Raw genomic sequence first — 21,098 nt, 5'->3', positions numbered from 1 at the left:
GTGGGGCACTGGCTTCGATCCTCAGCACAACATAAAGTAAAATAAAGATGTTGTGTCCACCTATAACTAAAAAATAAATATTAAAAAAAAGTAATTACAGAGACAAACCCACATTCTTACAGTCATCTGATACTTGACAAAGGTGCCAAAAATAAATGTTAGAGAAAAGGTTGCCTTTTTAACAAATGGATCTTGGAAAATATGTTATCCAGGTGTAGAAAATTTTAACTCAAAAAGTAAAATCAAAATGGATCGAAGACATAGGTATTAGACCAGAAAACTTGCAAATGCTAGAAGAAGCCATAAGATCAATACTACATCATATAGGTACAGGCACCAACTTCCTCAACAAGATCCCTAAACTTCAGGAAATAAAACCAAGAATCAATAAATGGGACATCATCAAATTAAAAAACTTCTGCACAGCCAAGAAAACCATTTAGAGCATGAAGAACAAGTCTATGGAATGAGAGAAAACCTTTGCCAGGTACTCCTCTGACAGGGGACTAATACCCTGAATATATATATATATAACTCAAAAAACTTAACATCAAAAAAAAACCACATAAATACCTTAACAATAAATGGATCAGAAAATAAAAAGATATTTATCAAAAGAAGAAAAACAAATGGCTAACAAATACATGAAAAAAAGTTCAACATATCTAGCAATTGGTAGATGAAAATCAAAACTACACAAGTATTTCATCTCATTCCAGTCAAAATGGCAATTATCAAGAACAAAAATAATAAATATTGGAGAGGATATGGGGGAAAGGAGCCCACATTATTGGTGGCAATGTAAATTAGGTGCAACCAATCTGGAAAGCAGTATGGAAATTCCTCAAAACCTAGTAATGGAACCACCATATGACCCAGCTATCCTACTCCTTGGTATTTAACCAAAAAAAAAAAAAAAACCTAAAATCAGCATATATAGTGACAGAGACACTTCAAAGTGTATATCAATACAGTTCACAATAGCAAAATTATTGAATGAGCCCAGATGCCCATCAATAGAAGAGTAGAGTGGGGTGCAGTGGCCCACATCTATAATCCCCGCAGCTCATGAGGCTGAGGCAGGAGGATCACAAGTTCAAAGCCAGCCTCAGCAAAAGCAAGGTGATAAACAAAATACAAAGTAAGGCTGGGGAGGTGGCTCAGGGATTGAAAGCCCCTGATTCCCCAGTACCAAAAAAAAAAAAAGATGAGTATATTAATAAAATGTGACCTATATACACAATGGAAATTTACTCAGCCATAAAGAAAAGTGAAATAATGGCATTTGTTGGTAAATGGATGGAAATGGAGAAAAGCATACTAAGTGAAATAAGCCAGACTCAGAAAATGTGGGTATAATATTTTGTCTAATATGTGGAAGGCACAGCAAAATAAGGGAAAGAAGGTGGGAGATTGGATATCATAGAGATCCAGGGAAGTTCAGTGGGGTAGAAAAAGGAAATTGAAAAGGAGGGAGGAGAAACAGGAAAGGGGAGGAAATGTGGAATGAATTTGATAAAAACATATTATATGCATATATAAATATACCACAGGAGACATCACCTTTATATGTAGAAAATAGTGATCAAAAATGAATGAATAAATGACTGAAAAGAAGACTAGTAGACAAAACAGAGTGAGAGAGAGAGAGAGAGGAAAATAGGGAAAGTGAGAAGGAACAGGGATTAAAATCAAATACAATGCACATATGATTTTGTAAAAATGAACCCAACTATAATGTATAACTATAATGCTCTAATAAAAAAGAAAATATTACATATATGCACAATGGGGTATTATTCAGCCATAAAGAAGTATGAAATCTTGTCATTTGTAGCAAATTGAATGGAACTGCTTGGAATCATCTTAAATAATACAGACATACACATAAAAGAATTTGCATAATCTCTTTCTCTCACAATGTGGAAACAAACAGGGATAAGGGGGTCAAACTGAAAGTAAGTAAAAGAAATATTACTAGGAAATGGACAGGGTGCAGTGGAATAGGGCAATGTTAGAAGAAATGTGGGTGGATATTATCAATGCATGATGCATCCATGTGTGGAAATATCACAGTAAATTCAATTTATTTGTACAGTTAATTCTGTTATTAAAAAATAAAATTATTTAAATTGTTGGCATACCACTGATTTTGTTCTCATACCTTGATCTAACTTTCTAAATCTCCTGCTATTTTGATACAAAATAACCATTTGTGGAAATATTTCATTTCATTAGTACTGATAGCTATTTCACCAACTGGCTACAATTCTAATATATAATTTTCTATAGGATAGTCAATAAAAATGAATGGCTTCACTTCAAGATTTATGGAAAAAATTATGTGAAGAAGATTCAAATTGAAAAAATAAGGACAAAATTTTCCCATTCCGCTTGCATAAAGGAAAATCCTTGCTTTAATTTCAACCTCTATCACTTTAAATGACTCTCTTTAGTGGTATAGGAATAATTAAATTACAATATAATTAAAATTACAATGTGAGCTATAAAGTAAATTGTAATTACTGATTTATTTTAGAGTCTTTCTTCTTAAAGCATAATCAGTGGAGCATCAGTATTGGCATTAACTTTGGAAATGCAGAATTACAAGCCCAACTCCAGACCCACTAGCTCAGAATCTGATCTTTAACAAAAGCTCCCTCCATAGTAATTAAAGAGTGCTTTATTTAATTGGCCAGATCAATTTGCTCTAGATAGAATTCAGGTGGCAAATCAAGAAGCAAATTCCTTAGAAATCACATCACATAGATTTGAAGGTACTCTCCAAAACTCCATTTTCTATTTTCTGCTGTAACAAATCACTATAAAATTAGCATCTTAAAAAAACATATATTTATTATAGTATACTTCTGGGGACCAGATCTCTAAAATGTGTCTGCACAGTTGCATTCCTTCTGGAAGATTCTGTGGGGAATCTCTTCTATCCCTTTCAGAGGCCACCTAATTTATTTGACTTAATCTTTAAAAGCCAACAGTGCAGCAACTTCCTCTGTTGTTCACTTCCTACCAAGTACTGATATAAGCATCTTTAATGTCCATATTTCTACCAATACTTTGTTTTATAGTTATATATGTGTTCTCTAAGTCAATACAGGGTTTTTTCCCTGACTGTGCTTTTGGTTTTTGCTTGAGACCTTGCAGAATTCTTGTTTGTTTGTTTAAGGGTTTGTTTTTGTTTGTTTAAGGTTTTGTTTGTTGGTGCAGAGAATTTAACACAGGGGCACTTTACCACCAAGTTACACCCTGAGCCCCTTTTGTTTTGAGACAAAATCTGCCAAATTGTTGAGACTGGTATTAAACTTGTGATTCACCAATCTCAGTTCCCAAGTCCCTAGGTGCACAAGTGTGTGCCACCACACCCAATGGTAACAGAGCTTTTAACATGCATATTTATATACAGTCTGTTCAAAACAATTTAGTGTTGGGATAACATGTTCATCAAATTTTTTTTCTAGCCTTTTTGCATTACCCAATTCTAAGACCATATCCACGTTTTAAATACTTACTGCAGCAAACAAAATGACGCTTGCCATTGACAACTAATTATCAACAGACTATTCTAAATGCATAAATTTTATTGAAGCTATAGTTTTTCTGATAAATATAATGACTTAACTGGAAATATGTTATCTAAACAATCTGTTTTAATCATTTTGTGACAGAGTAAAAATGCTAAATAGAAAATTAATGAGGTTTGTAAAGCTTAAATGCAATAGAAATAGCACTGGTTTCAGGGACCAGAAAACCCCTCTAAACTTTGTCTCCAGACAAATATATTATTTTATATACATTGTAGTTTCCTTATTTTGAAGTGTAGTTTTTTGTCTGCTTCTTGGGACTGTTGCAATGATTTAATAAAATAACATGAAACATAGAAAACACACCTAATTGCAAGAAACTTCTATTTAGGTGAGAAAGTATTGAAACAGATAAACCAATAGGCTAAATATAAAGAGATAATTTGCATTAAAGAGAATAGCAAAAGCTCTAGAAGAAATTTTAAAATTTTTATAATTTTAATTTCAATTTTTATTGCTTTGTTTCTTTAGTCACTTAATATGTTGTCATTTTCATTAATAAAGGAGCAACTTTTACTGACTTTTGGGAGTTCAAATGTGATGAGACAGAAGTCTTGACTATAGAGACTCCATTTTGTTTAGTAACTCCATTTTGTGAAATAGCCATGCCAACCAGAAAGGTCATGACTGGGGCAAGTTGTTTTTCCTTATATAGTTCCTCTCAAGAATATGGAACTATATAACCACAATCTCCTGTTTCTGAAACTGGAGTAATTGGGCTTATTTTGAATGGCTAAGCCTCCCACATCCTGACTGCAATCTCCTGCTTCTGTAACTTGGTTTGCTTGTGTTGGCTAAACCCCCAAACGTCCCTTTTATGGTTTTTTGGCTTAAATATGAGGCCAAACTGAAGGGGGTGTGCCACTCTGACTATCTCACTTTTAGAGTAGAGTGCCTACTGCTGGCCAGCAATAAAGGATTAATTGGAATGGCAATGTGTGGTCTGAGTTATTTGGGGTCTCAGTATCAGTATAACTCAAAATTCATTTAAATATCTATGAACTGTGTGAAGGTTTTAGAGTAAAAACAATACTGGATAAGGAAAAAAGCATCCTGGATTCTAGATATAGCTCTCTTGCTAATTTGGATTGTGTATTTCTGTGTGTGTGTTCACATGTGTGTGCATACAGGACAGGCTGAATAACAGGCAGATAGTAAGCATCTAAATGAAGTCAAATGTCTGAAGATACCTAAAGCAGAAATGAGCTGAAAACACAGTTATTATTGAACCATGTCACAGCAAAATCGGGTTCTGATTTATCTTCTTTCCATGTATTTTAACTTTTTTGGCAGACATGAAATCCAAACTCCAGAATAGAACTTGCAACTAAAGCAATGGGTAAAACTGAAATAAGAGCAAAGGAAATTTATCCATTTATTCAAAACTACTTTTGACTACTTACTATATACAGGAAAGAAATAAAAAGAGAGGCCATGTACCAAATTTACTGGATGCCTTGTGGTAACTCCAGTGGAAATAAATTTATATTTTCTCCACAGGTTTTTTTCCTGTTCCTACAAAGGTTATAAAGATTTCAGGCAGTCACTAGTTCCTAATTATATGTGGGGTCCTTGAACTGATTATTTTACCTCTTCTTTCCTCAGTTTTTCATTGGCAAAATAAGGATGCTGGATTAAGTAATCCTTAAGGTCTCTTCTATTTCTAATATTTTATGATTCTATTGTATATATTATATATTACTGTAAATTCCTCATATTGATAAGAAATATATGTCGATAGGTACTAAAGTAATTACAAATGCAAGGGTGGCTGGGTGCGGTGGCACACGCCTTTAATCCCAGCTGCTCAGGAGAGGGTGAGGCAGGAGGACTTAGAGTTCAAAACCAGCCTCAGCAATGTGGTGAGGCCCTAAGCAACTTAGCAAGACCCCATTTCAAATTAAACATACAAAAGAGCTAGTAACATCACATTATGTACAACCATAAGAATGGAATCCTAAATAGAATACATTATTCTCTCTCTCTCTCTCTCTCTCTCTCTCTCTCTCTATATATATATATATATATATATATATATATGTGTGTGTGTGTGTGTATATATATATATATTTTTTTTTCAAAATACATTCTTCTGTCATATATTACTAAAAATAACAAAAAATAAAGAATAAGGGTATAAAATATAATAATCAAAAGGCAGATTCTCAAAGTGCATCACAAAACAAGATCAAGTCCATACTCTCTCTCTAAAAACAATCCACTTTAAATATAAGCGTACCAGTAAACTAAAAATAAAGAGATGAAGAAAGATATGTCATGCCAATAAAAGGGGAGGCTGAGGATGTTGCTCAGTGGTTAAGCATCCCTGGGTTTAATACCAAAAAAAAAAAAAAAGGCAAAAGCAAGAGTAGGCCACATGAGAGGAAAAAGAGGCCAAAAATTGGCTTATTCTTTTTAAAATATTATATATTATATATATATATATATATATATATATATATATATATATATATATATATATATTTAGTTGTAGGTGAACACAGTACCTTTGTTTTATTTATTGATTTTTATGTGGTGCTGTGGATCGAACCCAGGGCCTTGCACTTGCTAGGTGAGTGCTCTACCACTGAGCCACAATCCCAGGCTCTGTTTTATTCTTCTTATTAACAAGAAGTCAGGTTCTCTATTTTCTTTCTCTCTCTTTCCCTGCTTGTAGTGAATAACTTTTCTCTTCCATGCCCTTGGGCCTTGATATACTACCTCACAGCAGGATGAGAAATAATGGAGATAGCCAACCATGGACACTAAATGTGAACCAAAATAAACCTTTCCTCCTCTATGTTTATTTTCTCAGGTATTACATACCAATTATGGGAAAATAATTAACATGGAAAATTGGAACCAATAAGTGGGGTCATCACTATGTATACCTGATGAGGAGGTTCAGATGTCTTTGGAATTGGTTTGCAGGAAGAATGTGAAACAGTTTGGAAATGCAAGATAGAGAAACCCTAGAATGTGTTGGCAGAACTTAAGCCATTTTGCCTCATCATCCCAGATGTGGAACACTTATAAAAATTTCAATGTAGTTTAAAAAATATAATTATATGATAATAATTATAAATTTTTTATTCTTTAATTAATATAACAATATATAAACTAGGTTATAATTGCTAACCTGTTTTAATGCACCTGTATCAACTTTTATGAAATAGTCATAGAACTAAAAATTTAGAAGTAAATGGATTAATGGGTAATTTTGTTTTGAGTTCAGAGGGCTGATATGAATGCAGACAGTAAAGGTTGTGCTCATGAGATTTCAGATGGGATTAAGAAATCTAAAGGAAATTGGACCAAAGGTGTTTTTTGTTACAGTTTGGAAAAGAACTCATCTATACCTGTCCATGGCCTGAGACCTATTGTAAGGCTGAGTTAAAATGTGACCAATTTATTAATCTGGTGGAAGAAATTTTAAGGCAGCACAGCATTCAGCCTGTGGCATAGGTATTGCTAGTTTCTTTTAGCAAGGTTTACATTAAGATTTGGAAGGAAGAAGCAGAGTGGAAATATTTGAGAAACTTGCAGTTTGGCCAGAAAAAAAATGTAGAGTATATTTGGAACATAGGAAAGTATGGTTATTGAAGGGATTATCACTGAACAACAGATATTTTTCCTTTTTTTTAACTTTCATTATTTTTTAATTCTTTTTATTTTTGCATCCTTAATGGTAACAGAGACCCTGTTGTTTAACAAACATTTGTTCAGATGAAATAAGTGGAAGAAATAGTCATTTGTTCATCTGAGTCATACTTCCCTGTGATAAGTCTTTTCCTGGTTCAACATATGGATCTAAATAAAACCTTGCTTAGGGGAAGGGAGGAGGAGAAGGAAAGAAGGTTTTGGGAAGGAGATTGAGCAACTAATGTTGCATGCATGGATGATTAGAGCATTAAAAAAATCCCATTATGTACAATTATAATGCACTAATAAATGTTTTTTTAAATTTTTGCCTAGATTCTGACAAGATCAAGCACAATATAATTCCATAAAAATTTAGCTAAAATGGGTCTCAGGGAGATCAAATTCCACTTCAATGAAGAGAAAGAATCCACCAGGTGTCTCATCAGGAGATTCAGCTTCAGTAATCGGCATTGTAGGGGTATTCCGGCAAATGAGCCTGGTCAGCCAGGACACAGATCCTCCAGTTTCTGTTGAAGTTAAGTAAGGTCACCATCTTCTCATCACTCAATTTGACGTGAAAGACCTGAAAGTTCTTGACAATGCATTCTGGTGTCACAGATTTGGGGATCACCACCACATTCCTCTGGATATGGAACCGGATCAGAACCTGGGCCGGGGATTTTTTGTGCCTTGCAGCAATCTCCTTGATCTTAGCGTCCTCCAGTAGTAAAGGGTCTTCTGGTTTGTCCCAAGGTCTATCTGCAGAGCCCAGGGGGCTATAGGCTGTGACAGTGATGCCCTTAGAGTGGCAGTATTGGATCAGTTTCTCCTGGGTGAGGTATGGGTGACACTTGACCTGGTTAGTCACTGGTTTATATTTGAGTCAAGGCTTATTCAAGAGCTTTTCAATCTGGAAGTGGTTGAAGTTGGAGACACCAAGAGCTTTCACCAACCCCTCATCCACCAGCTCCTCCATGACCTCCCAGGCATCCAAGAATGTTACTTTACTGCCTTTGTCATCTTTGGGGAATAAATCCTTCCCAGCCTGAAATCCCTGGGGCCAATGAATAAGATAGACATCCAGATAGTCCGGTTCAGATCTTTGAGGGTCTTCCGACAGGTTTCCTTCACAAGCTTCCTCTCAAAGAAGGTGCACCACAACTTGCTCACAATAAAGACGTCCTCCTACTTCACCACCTTCTCTTGGATCTTCTCTTGGATGGTTTCTCCCACCTTATTCCCACTCTGATAGACGTAGGCACAGTCTATGTGGCGATATTCTGCATCAATGGCTACCTTCATGGCTTCTTTGACTTTGTTTAGGGGAGATTTCCAGGTGCCCAGACCCAACATGGGCATCCTAGCTTTGGTGCTGAGCTCCATGGTTGGTGCAGAAATGGCTTTGAGAGAGCAAATAGATGTCTGGTGTCCCAACATATATTTTTCAACAAGAAATATGAATGATGCCTTGAGGACATCACAAGAATTGGTCATATCCCACCTTAACAAGCTCAGTGATATAAATTTCTAAACTAGACTTTGCTTTGAAAAGAGATTGCCTATGTGCTCTGCATGCATGGGTGTTTTAGCTAGATTTTTTTCACTGCTGCAACCAAAATACCTGACAAGAACAAATTTAGAGGTGGAAAAGTTTATTTAGCACTCATCGTTTCAGAGATTTCAATAATTAACTCCATTGCTCTTGGCCAGAGGTGAGAAAGAACATTATGGCAAAAGGACATGGCAGAGGAAAGGAAAGCAGCTAAGGACATCTCACCACAAAAGAGAGACAGAGAAAAAGAGTGTGGGGGGAGGGGGGAGAAAGAGAGAAATTAAGCTCAGTTCACAAAATACAGACTGTAAAAGCATGCCACCAATGACCTACTTCCTCTAGTCACACCCTGCCTGCCCAAAGTTACCACTCTGTTAATCCCTATCAGGGGATTAATGCACTGATTAGGTTAATACTCTCATAACCTAGTCTCTTCACACCAAATTTTATTATATTAGCCTACACATGAGCCTTTGTAGAATCTAAAGCATAGCATTCTTCCCATGTGCCCCAAAGCTCATAGCCATTTCAAGAAGCAAAATACACTTAGTTCATTTCCCAAAGTCCCCGTATTCTAAACAGTTCCAGGATTTCTTGAAAGTCCAAGTTCAAAGTCTCCACTAAGACTTAAGGAAAACTCTGTAGTTTCACATAAAACCTCTAGGGCACATGACATTGTGGTGTTCTCACCAAAGGGCTTATTTAGCTCTGAACCCTATGACCTTGTCACTTGCAGCCCACATGATGTCTCTTTTGGCTTGTCTCTACATGGTTCCTTCAATTTTCCTCAGCAGATATTTTATGGTACTAGCACCTCTTAGTTTCAGGGATTTCCACCATGGTTTCTGCTTCTTTCTCACTTCATGTATCCAACCATTCATGGGTAGCCTGAGGGAATCTGACCCTGCTGAACTTTGTCAGGCCTCCCAGGCCTTCCTTTGAAATAGTGGTGGTGAGAAACCAGCCTCTACCTCAGAGCAAAGCCTGTCCAAGGAAGGGGGCGTGACCCTTGTTCTTGGAAAGACCCACAGAGCACTCCTACGCACATACCCACCCTGCTGAGTTGCTTATCTACAAATAACCAGAGAGATCTGCGGAGCCAGGTTTCCCTGACTCAGTCAGGCTAGGTGGGGACCCATAGCAACCCCCTAGCAGCCACCAATCAGCATGAGACAGGGAAATACCTGAGATGCCAGATGACATTCCCAGTAGTTTATGGTGGTTGATAACATGTTGGGAAACCTTGTAGTTCAGCATGTACTCCCCTCCTGGCCTAAACCAATCAGTTCAGATGAATCCCCCTCTTGACTAGCCAATCACCCTTACCCAACTTGTTCCCGCCAGTGAATGTGCTAATCATGTTTTAGATTTGTTTGATGATTTTCCACGGTGTGTGATGATTTGCTAAGAGATGCTATAATGTATGTGAAGTCCCTGCCTTCCCCAAAGTATAAAACTGCTATATAAAACTGCTGCAGGCCCTGGGCTTGGGGTCTCTCAGCATCACCAGTTGCTGTGTGCGCGTGGAGGACAGAGCTAGCTCGCAATAAACGCCTCTTTGGTGCTTGGTCTCTGGTGGTCTTTTGGGATTCCCAAATTCAAGCATAACAAGCATAGATCATATACTAAGTTATATAACACATCTGTTATGGTTTGGATATAAGGTGACACAGAAACTGCCGCAGTCTGGCTGGGGACAAATCAGGAGCCACTCAAGCAGGAACAAACTTTATTTCTGAACTCCACCAGCACACTCCACACATGCTCTCCGGGAACTCTCCCAAATGCCACGCGGCTCCTTCAGGAACCACCAACCTGAAATCCCTCCTCCGGCACTTCCCCAACCAATGCAAACTCTTCAGGAATCCCCGGGAGAGCTCAACTGGAACTCAACGGGAACTCTGGGAGAACCCAAAAGTCATCACCTTAATGGCTCGCTGGTGTCACCTCTCAACCACTACTTCTGGCAAAAATGCCATGCGTCATCCCGACTCAGCTGTGGCCCTCAACAGAAACAAACCCACATAAATACAGTTATCTCATACTAGACAGAGGCAACAAAGATGTACTTTGGACAAATTATAGCCTCTTCAACAAAGGGTGATAGGAAATTGGAAATCCATATGTAATAAAATGAAAGTAGAACCCTATCTCCCACCCTGCCCAAAACTCAACTCAAAGTAGATCAAGGACTTAGGCATTAGACTAGAGACCCTATGCCTAATTGAAGAAACAGTAGGCCCAAATCTACATCATGTCAGTTTAGGCACTGACTTCCTTAACAAGACTCCTAAAGTAAGAAGTAAAACCAAGAATCAACAAACGGGATGGAAATAAACTAAAAGCTTCTTTACAGCAAGGGAAACAATCAAGAATATTAACAGAGAGCCTGTATAATTGGAGAAAATCTTTGCTACGTGCACCTCAAATAGAACATTAATCTCCAGGATATATAAAAGATTTCAGAAACTTATAACAACAACAACAAAATAACCCAATCAATAAATGGGCAAAGGAACTGAACAAGGCACTCCAAAGAAAAATATGATCAGTCAACAAATATATGAAAAATTCTTCAACCTCTCTACCAATTAGAGAAATGCAAATTAAATCTACACAGAAATCCCACCTCACTCCAGTAAGAATAGCAATTATCAAGAATATAAGTAACAATAAATGCTGGCAAGGCTGTGGAAAAATAGACTAACTCATACCTTGCTGGTAGGATTGCAAATTGGTGCAAGCACTATGTAAAACAGTATGGAGATTCCTCAGAAAACTTGGAATGAAATCACCATTTGACCCAATTATCCCACTCTTCAGTTTATACTCAAAGAGCTTAAAATCAGCATGTTATAGTGATGCAGCCACATAAAGACAGCTCAGTACACAATGGTTAAACTATGGAATCAGCCTAAATGCCCTTCAATAGATGAATGGATGAAGAAAATATGATATATTTACAAAATGGAATACTACTCAACCATAAAGAGAAATGAAATTTTGGTATTTGTTGGTAAATGGATGGAACTGGAGACTATCATGCTAAGTGAAGTACACCAATCCCAAAGAACTAAAGGCCAAATGTTTTCTTTTATATGTGGATGTTAAATCACAATAAGGGAGGTAGGGAAGATCAGAAGTACTTTGGATTAGATAAAGGGGAATAAAGGGAAAGGAGGGAGAATGGGACTAGGGAAGATAGTATAATGAATTGGACATTTCTTTACTATGTGCATATATGAACACACAACCAATATAATTCCATATCATGTACCAGAAGAATGAGAATTTATAGTTCTTACATTTATAATATGTCAAAATATACTGTACTTTCATGTATAACTAATAAGAACAAATAAAAAAGTATCACTCTGAGAAACTGAGTGTTCAAAAATTGGTTCAAGCACAGAATAAAAATTGTCAGAATTCACATTATCATCTATCAACTAGTTACATTATGATCCCCATGATTAAGACCAGAGATTTGAAGGCAAGGTCTCTCTGGAAAATACAGTATAGCAAACAATGAAATATTAAAAATTTTCACATTTCAAAGCACATTGGGAATAAAAGAAAGAAACAAAAACATTGTTCATTCCAACCCAAAACTTTGTAAAATGACTATTCTCTGTATTTCCATCACACTTTATTAATCCCCTAATTAAGGGTTAGACCTTTTTTTTCTTTTTTTAACCAAGCTTTATAGCTATCATTCACTATTGCCAACAGTTTTCTAACTAAAAAAAAAACAAAAAAAACAATACTCCTGTTCAGGTTGTCTCAAGTGGTAAAATACCAGTAGTGTTTATATGGTGGACCAAGCAAGGATAATTAATATTCTGCTATCACATTTATCATTTTACATAGATTTTTAGTATACTGGAATGACATTGTCATTTATAATATCTTTGGTCTAAATTTTAACTACAATCAAGAAATCAGGTCACAGGAAAGATATTAGCTCAGAGGAATCCATAGTGTTGCAGCAGCTCCCCAGTAAAAATAAAACAGCAGTTTCAAGGTAGTCAATAGAGGCTGGGAAATGGAGGGTTAAGTAACAGTGAGGCAACTCAGTGAGCCAGTGTGCAGGAGAAAACCTGCAAGAATATTGGTTTCTAGACTTTAAAGAGAATTAATTAGGGCAACAGATAGTAACAGTGTTTGACATGCTGTGGCTCTGTTGGGGAAGGGAAACACACCTCCAACAAGGCAAAACACATTTCTCCACCAAGCTTAAGAAAAACAGGTGTTAATCCAAATATCCACAATCAGAGCAGATAATAAACTTTGAAAACCTGGGCTGTCCTATGCAGGTAGAAAGTCCCAAGGTTCTCCAACTGGATAGAGAATCAGTAATCCTCAACAAATGGTTCAAAAAGTGAAAGCATTGACAGCTTGAAGGAATTCATTTTCAGATTTCTCAAGTCAGCAAACATGGAGTTCATGCAACATAACATTGTTTGTCAGAAGCATGCTCCTTTATTTTTTACTTTCTTTCTCTTCTTTTTTTTTTTCTTTTTTGTCCTGTGTTTTACATACTTGCTTTTTAATTATCCAAAATCAAACAGCCACTTAGGCTTTACTTTTCACCATATCCATGAGTGTCCATACTGAATAACAGTATGAACATAGAAGTGAGACGGGGACGCTGCTGAGACTCTGCAGAGTACAGAAGAATAAGGGGCACCTACCCTTGAAATTGAAAGTCTGATCTATGAGATAAAGAGTGTGACTGAGAGGAAGCACAGAAATGGGACTAAACAGGGTCAGAGGGGAAATCTCACGCTCCTAAATCTACATACACACCTCTCCATAGCACACAAGGAATATCAGAACGAGAGCTATAATTTCAGCAAAATTAGTCTACAGATGAAGCAAGTGAAGGAGCTGTCAGTTGCCCTGTCAGATTTACATTTTCACCCCCAGACACAATTTAGTGATTCTAAGACAGAAAAGCAGTTTATTCCCATCCACCCTCCAGCAGATGAGGACAGGAAAGAGGGAGTAAATTTCTGCATACAGTCTACCTAACGAGTTTGGACACTCTGTGTCAGAACTGAAATTGGTAAAAGGTATGAGATTTGAATTTGAATGACTTCCTAACATTTGGCTCTTTTTAAAATTAGAAACAGCAGATTAAAAAGGCTTTATTTTTAAAAACTTTAGCTATAAGTAATCTGGATCTCTGTATTATAATTAATTCATTAACTGATTGATATTAACAAATACTTAGTGTCTCCTATATACAAATATTCCCCTCTATCTTCTTCTTCTGCACCCACTTTACTCTTCCCCTTTTAATCTGTCTCCTCTCCTTTTCTCACCCTCTTTCTTCAATCTTTCCATTTTTAATTTCTCTGTATTTTGTTTTTTTTATTCCACATTCAAATTCAGCTTGGTATACAAGTATTAATGTGTAACCCTTTTGACCTATTAAATTTTATTTCTAACACCCCTTGGTTAATACAGATATAAGCATCATCATCAATTACATTTACAGTATATTCTGATATATGGTTTACTTTAATGACCATTGTTACTTGTGGCATGACTCCATTCAAAGGAGAAAATTTAATTTCAAAGAAATTAATGCCTGGATTATGTTGATTCTGAGTGTTTAAATTAAGATATACCACCAGGATACGACTTATTTTAAAAATATAACTATTACCTGAAGTAACATCACATAAAAATAGGAAGAAAAAAAACATCTCAACAGATACACAAATCTAAGACCTCTGAAAACATAATGAAGCAGGCCAATGAGAACCCCCCCCAAATTTACAACCCAACAACAATGGAAGTCAAAAAATATTGAAATTAGAATTGGAAAGACTATGAAATTGGAAAGACTAAAATAATTACTGAACTAAAAGAAGATCTTAGGAATGAATTGGGAGACAAAATACAGTACATAAAAGGCAATTTCAATAGACAGAAATTCTGAAATGAAACCTTTTGGAATTCCTAGAAGTGAAAGGCATAATAAATCAAATAAAATTACGTTTAAAGTATCACTAAAATATTAGATTATGTTCAATATAGTATTTAAGGCCTAGAAGAGAGGGTATACAATTGGAAACAACTGGAAAGCAGTAAAGAAAAATAACATAAAACACCATTATCAGAATATGCAAGAATTCTGGGTCAACATTAAGAAAGCATACTAAAGAAGTGATGGAGATATAGGTCAATGACATTAAGCACCTTTTCAATGAAATAAGATCAAAAAAAGTTTTCAAGACTTCAAAATGAGATAGGCATCCACATACAGGATGCATATAGAACACCAAATATGCAGTATTATGAAAGAATCTCTTAAGCTAGTGATATAGCTCAGTGGCAGAGTTTTCATAGAATACATAAGACTTTAGTTTAGTCACCAGCACCAAAAAAATGATGCAATAAAACAGAAAAGAACCTGTCTCCTAGACATATCATTATCATGATGACTAACATAGAAAATAAGGATAGAATATTAGAAGACTCAGGAGTAAATGTTTAGGACATATATGCAATATGTGTATATATACATATACATGTCCTAAACTTTTACTCTGAGGCTTTTAATGTATATGTATTTTGTACACACACACACACACACACACACACACACACACACACACACAATAAGATAAACCAGATCAATAAGATAAATTTCTCAGATCAATCTCAAAAATGCTGGAGTACTTGGAATGAAATAACCAAGCTCCAAAAGGTTTTATTTCCCCTTTAATTCATATGGATAGTTTTGCTGAATATAGCAATTAGTTGGCAACTAATATGAATTAAAGGGGGAATAAAACCTTTAAAAGATTAGGATAAACTTCAAGAATTCCTGACCACTAAAAGCTAACTATAGAAAATAATTAAGGAAATACTACATATAGAAAAACTTTAAAACAAGCTCTAAAACACCCCAAAAGAATGGAGCTCACTATAAGATTGAAATAAATATATGTAAGTATTGAAATAAATATATGAAGTAAGATTGAAATAAATATATGAAACAAATCAAAATGCCAGGAAATAATAAACATCATACCGTAATAATGCAATATAAATGATTTCAACTATCCAATTAAAACACATAAACTTGCAGAGTGGATTATAAAACTAGAACTAAATATATACTATTTGCAAGAGACTCATGTTCTAGGCAAAGACAACCACAGGCTGAAAGTAAAAGGATGGAAGAGAATATTGCATGCAAATGAAGTCTGAACAAAAGCAGGATTAGCCATTCACATACTGGAGAAAACATAACAACAGAAGAGACAAGGAGGGCCACTTCACACTGGTAAAGGGAAAAAACCAACAAGAAGATGTAACAATAGTAGATATGTATGCCACAAAATGTTATGCACCCAATAACATAAAAGAAACACTTCTTGATTTAAGACATAAGCAGATCCTAACACAATAATACTGGATGGTTTCAATACACCCCTTTCACCACTAGATATTCAGTCCAGGTATAAAATCAGTAAAGACACTTCACTTCAAAAAATTATTATAAATCAAGTGTTTCCTCAGATCTAACAAAGATAATTAATCAAATGGACCTAACAAACTCCTATAGAATATTTCATCCAATATCAGCTTAATTCACACTTAGCTACTCATGGAACATTTTCCAATATAGACCTAATTTTTTTCATAAAGACAGTTTTAACAAATAAAAAATATTGATAAAATCCCTTCTATCTTTTCATAAAGTAACATCAAATTCAAAATCAACAGCAAGAAGAATTATACAAATCACATAAAAACACAGAGATTAAATAATATTCTTTTGAATGAGGAATTGATCATAGAAGAAATGGGGGAAAACTTTTAAAAATTCCTATAATTAAAATAATAGGAATTAATTTTAATTACAAATTTAAAATTTAATTAAAAAATTAAAAAAGAATAGGAATACAATTTAGAGAAATTTCTAAGACAGTGCGGGCAGTTCTAGAAAGAAATTTTATAGAATTAAGTGCCTAAATTTAAAAAAAATTCAAAGTAAAAAAATTATCGTTATATCTTAAGGCCCAGAAAAGCAGGAAAAAGATAATTTCAAACACAGTAAAAGACAGAAAATAATTAAGATCAAAACTGGTATTAATGAAATAGAGAAAAAAATACAAAGGATCAATAAAACAAATAGTTGATTCCTTGAAATATTAAAAAGTTTGATAAACCCTTAGCCAAGCTAACTAAAAGAAAGAACCAAATCAACAACATTAGAGATGAAAAAGTAGATTAAAAATTCTAAAATCCAGAGAATCATTTGTAAAGTTTTATTCATATTTTATAAACTTATATTTCAATAAATTAGAAAATATAGAACAAATTTACCAATTTCTAGACATACATAACCTACACAAAATGAACAAAGAGGATATAAATCTCTAAACAGACCAGGATCAAGCATTGTGACTGAAACATTGGTAAAAACCTTCCAACAAAGAAAAGTTTGTGACCAGAGGGATTCTCAGTAAAATTATACTGGACTTTTAAAGAATAACAAACACTATACTGGACTTTTAAAGAATAACAAACACTATTTTTATTAATTATTCCATGAAATAGAGATGGAGTAGCACTACCAAATTCATTCTATGAAGCCAGTATTTACTGATACCTAAGGCAGATACGTATACATAAAGAAAAGTAAAGACCAATATACCTGATGTAAATACACAGAAAACTCCTTAATGAAATATTAGCAATACACATTCAAACACACATTAAAAACATTGTAGACCATGATCAATTTGGTTTCATCCCAGGGATTCAAAGTTGTTTCAACATATGCAAATAAGTTAACAAAATTCACCACATAAATAGAATTAGGGACAAAGATAACATGATCATCTCAACAGAAATAGAAAAAGCCTTTAACAAAATTCAGCATCCATTCAGGTTAAAAATATTGAAGAATCCAGAGATAGAATTTACCACAACATCATACATAAAGGCTTTATATGTAAAACTGAAAGTCAACATACCAAATGAAGAAAAACTGAAAACATTTACTCTAAAATCAGGAGAATAAAAAATAAGAATGTCCAATTTCACCTCTCTTGTTCACTATAGAACTTGAAAATCTAGTCAGAGCTATCAGGCAAGGAAGCAAATTACAGGAACATGAACAGGAAAGTAAAAGATCAATTTATCTCTTTTTTCTGATAACTTGATCCTATACTTAGAAGACACCCCCTCCCCAAAAATTAAAAAACAAAACAAAACAACTCCACCAGAAGATTTCTAGAGCTGAAGGAGCAGAATGCAAGGTTAACAAATAAAACTCAATAGCTTTTCCATACACAAATAAAAATCCTGTTGAGAAAGAAATTTTTAAAAATCCCATTCACAAGAGCCTTAAAAATTCCTAGAGATAAGTCTAACCAAGAAGTTAAAGAACTTCACAATGAAAATCATCTAACAGTCAAGAAAAATTGAAGAATAAATCAGAAGATGAAAAGACCCCTATATTCTTGGATAGGCAGAATTTATATTGTCAAAATGGACATAACCATCAAAAGAATTATACAGATTCAATGCAATCCCCATCAAAATACTGATGACATTCTTCACAGAACAAGAAAAAGCAGTCCTAAAAATTATATGCAAGAATAAAAACCCAGAATAACCAAAGCAATTCTTAGAAAGAATTGCAGGGGTCAATGCAGGGGTCATTACAAAACCAAGTCTAAAATTATACTTCCATACCTGTAGTGACAGATGCATAGTATTTCCTTAAAAACAGACATGATGATGATTAGAGAAGAATAGAATAGTGATAAATCCATTATATAAAATTATCTGATCCTTCACAAAGGTACTAAAAATTTATGTTGAAGGAAAGATAAGCTTTGTAACAAATGGTACAGAGAGAATTTGATATACATATCCAGAAGAATTAAACTCAACCCTATCTCTCATTCTGTACAAAAGTCAACTCAAAATGAATTAGAGACCTTGGAATCAGGCAAGAAGCAATGCAACTGATAGAATGAAACTAAGTGTCAATACTTCAACATATTGACACAGACACTCACTATCTCAATAATATTCTTAAAACTCAAGAAATATTAATAAAAATCAATAGAGGGATGGCATCAAACCAAATGGCTTCTACACTGCAAAGGAATCAAGAGGATGAGAAGAAAGCCTACAAATCCGGAGAAAATATTTGTCAGCTACACTTCTTCCAGGGTATTAATGTCCAGAATACTCACACACACACACACACACACACACACACACACACAAAAAAATAACACCAGAAAAACAAAGAACCCATTCAATAAATAGGCAAATGATTTAAACTTACATTTTTCTAATGAAGAAAATAAATAACAAATATATGAAAAGATTTTCAACATCCTTAGCAACCAGTAAAGTGCAAATCAAAACTACACTGAGATTTTGATCTAACTACAGTTGGCAATTATCAAGAAAACAATTAAATATAGTTACTTGTGAGAATGTGAGGGGAAAGAACACATAAATTTACATATAACATATACCATATATATATAAACACATACAAGAAGAGAGACCAGTAGAATAAAGTAAAGTGATCATGGGAGGGAAGGGAATGAAAAGAAAAGATACTGGGTAAAGAGTATGATAAAATTATGTTATGCACATGTATAAATATGTCATATAATTCCACTATTATGTATAATTACAGTGAACAAATAAAAAGGTCAATTTTCTCACACTAAGAATTACCAAAAAGTTCTGATGATGGTAATTATTAGTAGCTCCAAGTGAATTCTTAATCAAAAGTCTTGGAATTAAACTTAGTTGAGACCTTAAAGGAACACACATATATTGAACATGGGCTTTCTAACAAAGCAGCTTAAAACTGCATGTGATTCTTAAAGAATCACTTATTTAACCCAATAATATTAGTGTTATTCCAAATAATTTTTTTAGTTGACAACATGGATGATAGCTCTTCCTCTGAGACAGCATCAACAACATCACTTGTACTTTCACAGGACTTAAAGCAAGATTAAAAGGTAATTCAATTCAACTAGCAACTATTGAGGATATTTTTGTTTTTATGTTTTAGAAACAATACTCAGTTTACAGGAGATGAAGGAAATATGATATCAGCCTTTAAGAAGCTTATAGATTCTGTAAACTAATAAAATATTCTTGACTGGGGAATTAACTTGATACCAATTATTGCACCTCTCTGACATAGACCTGAAATTCCATTTCTGCAAAAACTCTTTTTTGCAGTAGAAACAATTTATCTATTATCCCTTCCTTTTGCTCCCCAGCTGGAAAAACCACTCTTCTTTTGATAATGTTGCCTTCTCTGTTAAGTTTTCCCAAATGTTCTAATTATTCTTTATGAATGCTTCTAGTAGAAAGACCCAAGGAAATGCTATTCACTATGTAGCATTCTGACATAAGTACTTTCCCTTAGAACTTTAGGCTTCCAGAACTTTCTACTAGACTATGCTTCCTAATAATTCAGATAGCATACCATGTTATAATTTTCCATTTATGTGATTTTCAAAAGAAGAAAACTTACTTTTTAACTTAGCTTATTCTGTCCCAACAACCCAGATGTGTAACATCTATAAAAACTTAAATATAGTATATATTAAGTAATTGTATAATACATAATATATCATATACAATGATATCATCATTTTGTTATTTTTATAATGTGATACATACAATAATATAATATATGGTCTAGATTATGATTTCCAATACATTTTTTAAATAATTATATTTATTTATTTATTTTTATGTGTTGCTGAAGGTCAAACCCAGTGTCTCACACATGCTGGGCAGGTGCTTTACCACTGAGCTACAACCCCAGCCTGCACAATCCATTTTAATGCACCTATGTCAATTTCATTGAAATGGTCATAGAATGGAAAACTTGGGACTTAATGGGTTAATAAATCATACTATTATTTTCACAAATCAAGAATCCAATTGAAAAATGGAAATATGACATGTAAATTTTAGTAACACCATGCTTATATATACTGCCATATCAATAATAATTTTATTTTATAATTGAGACAGCCTCAAAATGGAATGTCCCTTTTAGTTAGAAAACATAATGTCCAATAGACATTCCTTTTGATTATCTCAGTTGTATGATTTTAATTTTTTTAGTATTGTGTGTACTGAATAGGACAAATTAAATTTATGAAGTCAAATTTTCTATTTTTCAATGAGATGCCTAATGTATTAAAATAATGTTATCAATTTCAAAGTATTTAGCAATGCATTTAGACCACAATTAAAAAATTCTTTAAAAGAATAAA

The 21,098-nt window shown here is 34.2% G+C and overlaps 1 pseudogene; it reads right to left on the bottom strand.

Annotated features, from left to right (window-relative positions):
- Positions 1 to 7,698: 7,698 nt before the first annotated feature.
- LOC143639274 (aldo-keto reductase family 1 member B10 pseudogene) lies at positions 7,699 to 8,624 on the bottom strand (annotated as a pseudogene).
- Between the last annotated feature and the right edge of the window lie 12,474 nt (positions 8,625 to 21,098).

Source organism: Callospermophilus lateralis, chromosome X (genome assembly GCF_048772815.1).
Source record: "Callospermophilus lateralis isolate mCalLat2 chromosome X, mCalLat2.hap1, whole genome shotgun sequence".
In the NCBI taxonomy this organism is placed as follows: domain Eukaryota; kingdom Metazoa; phylum Chordata; class Mammalia; order Rodentia; family Sciuridae; genus Callospermophilus; species Callospermophilus lateralis.
The sequence above is the reverse complement of the archived record's forward strand: the minus strand, read 5'-3'. Positions and strand labels throughout refer to the sequence as shown.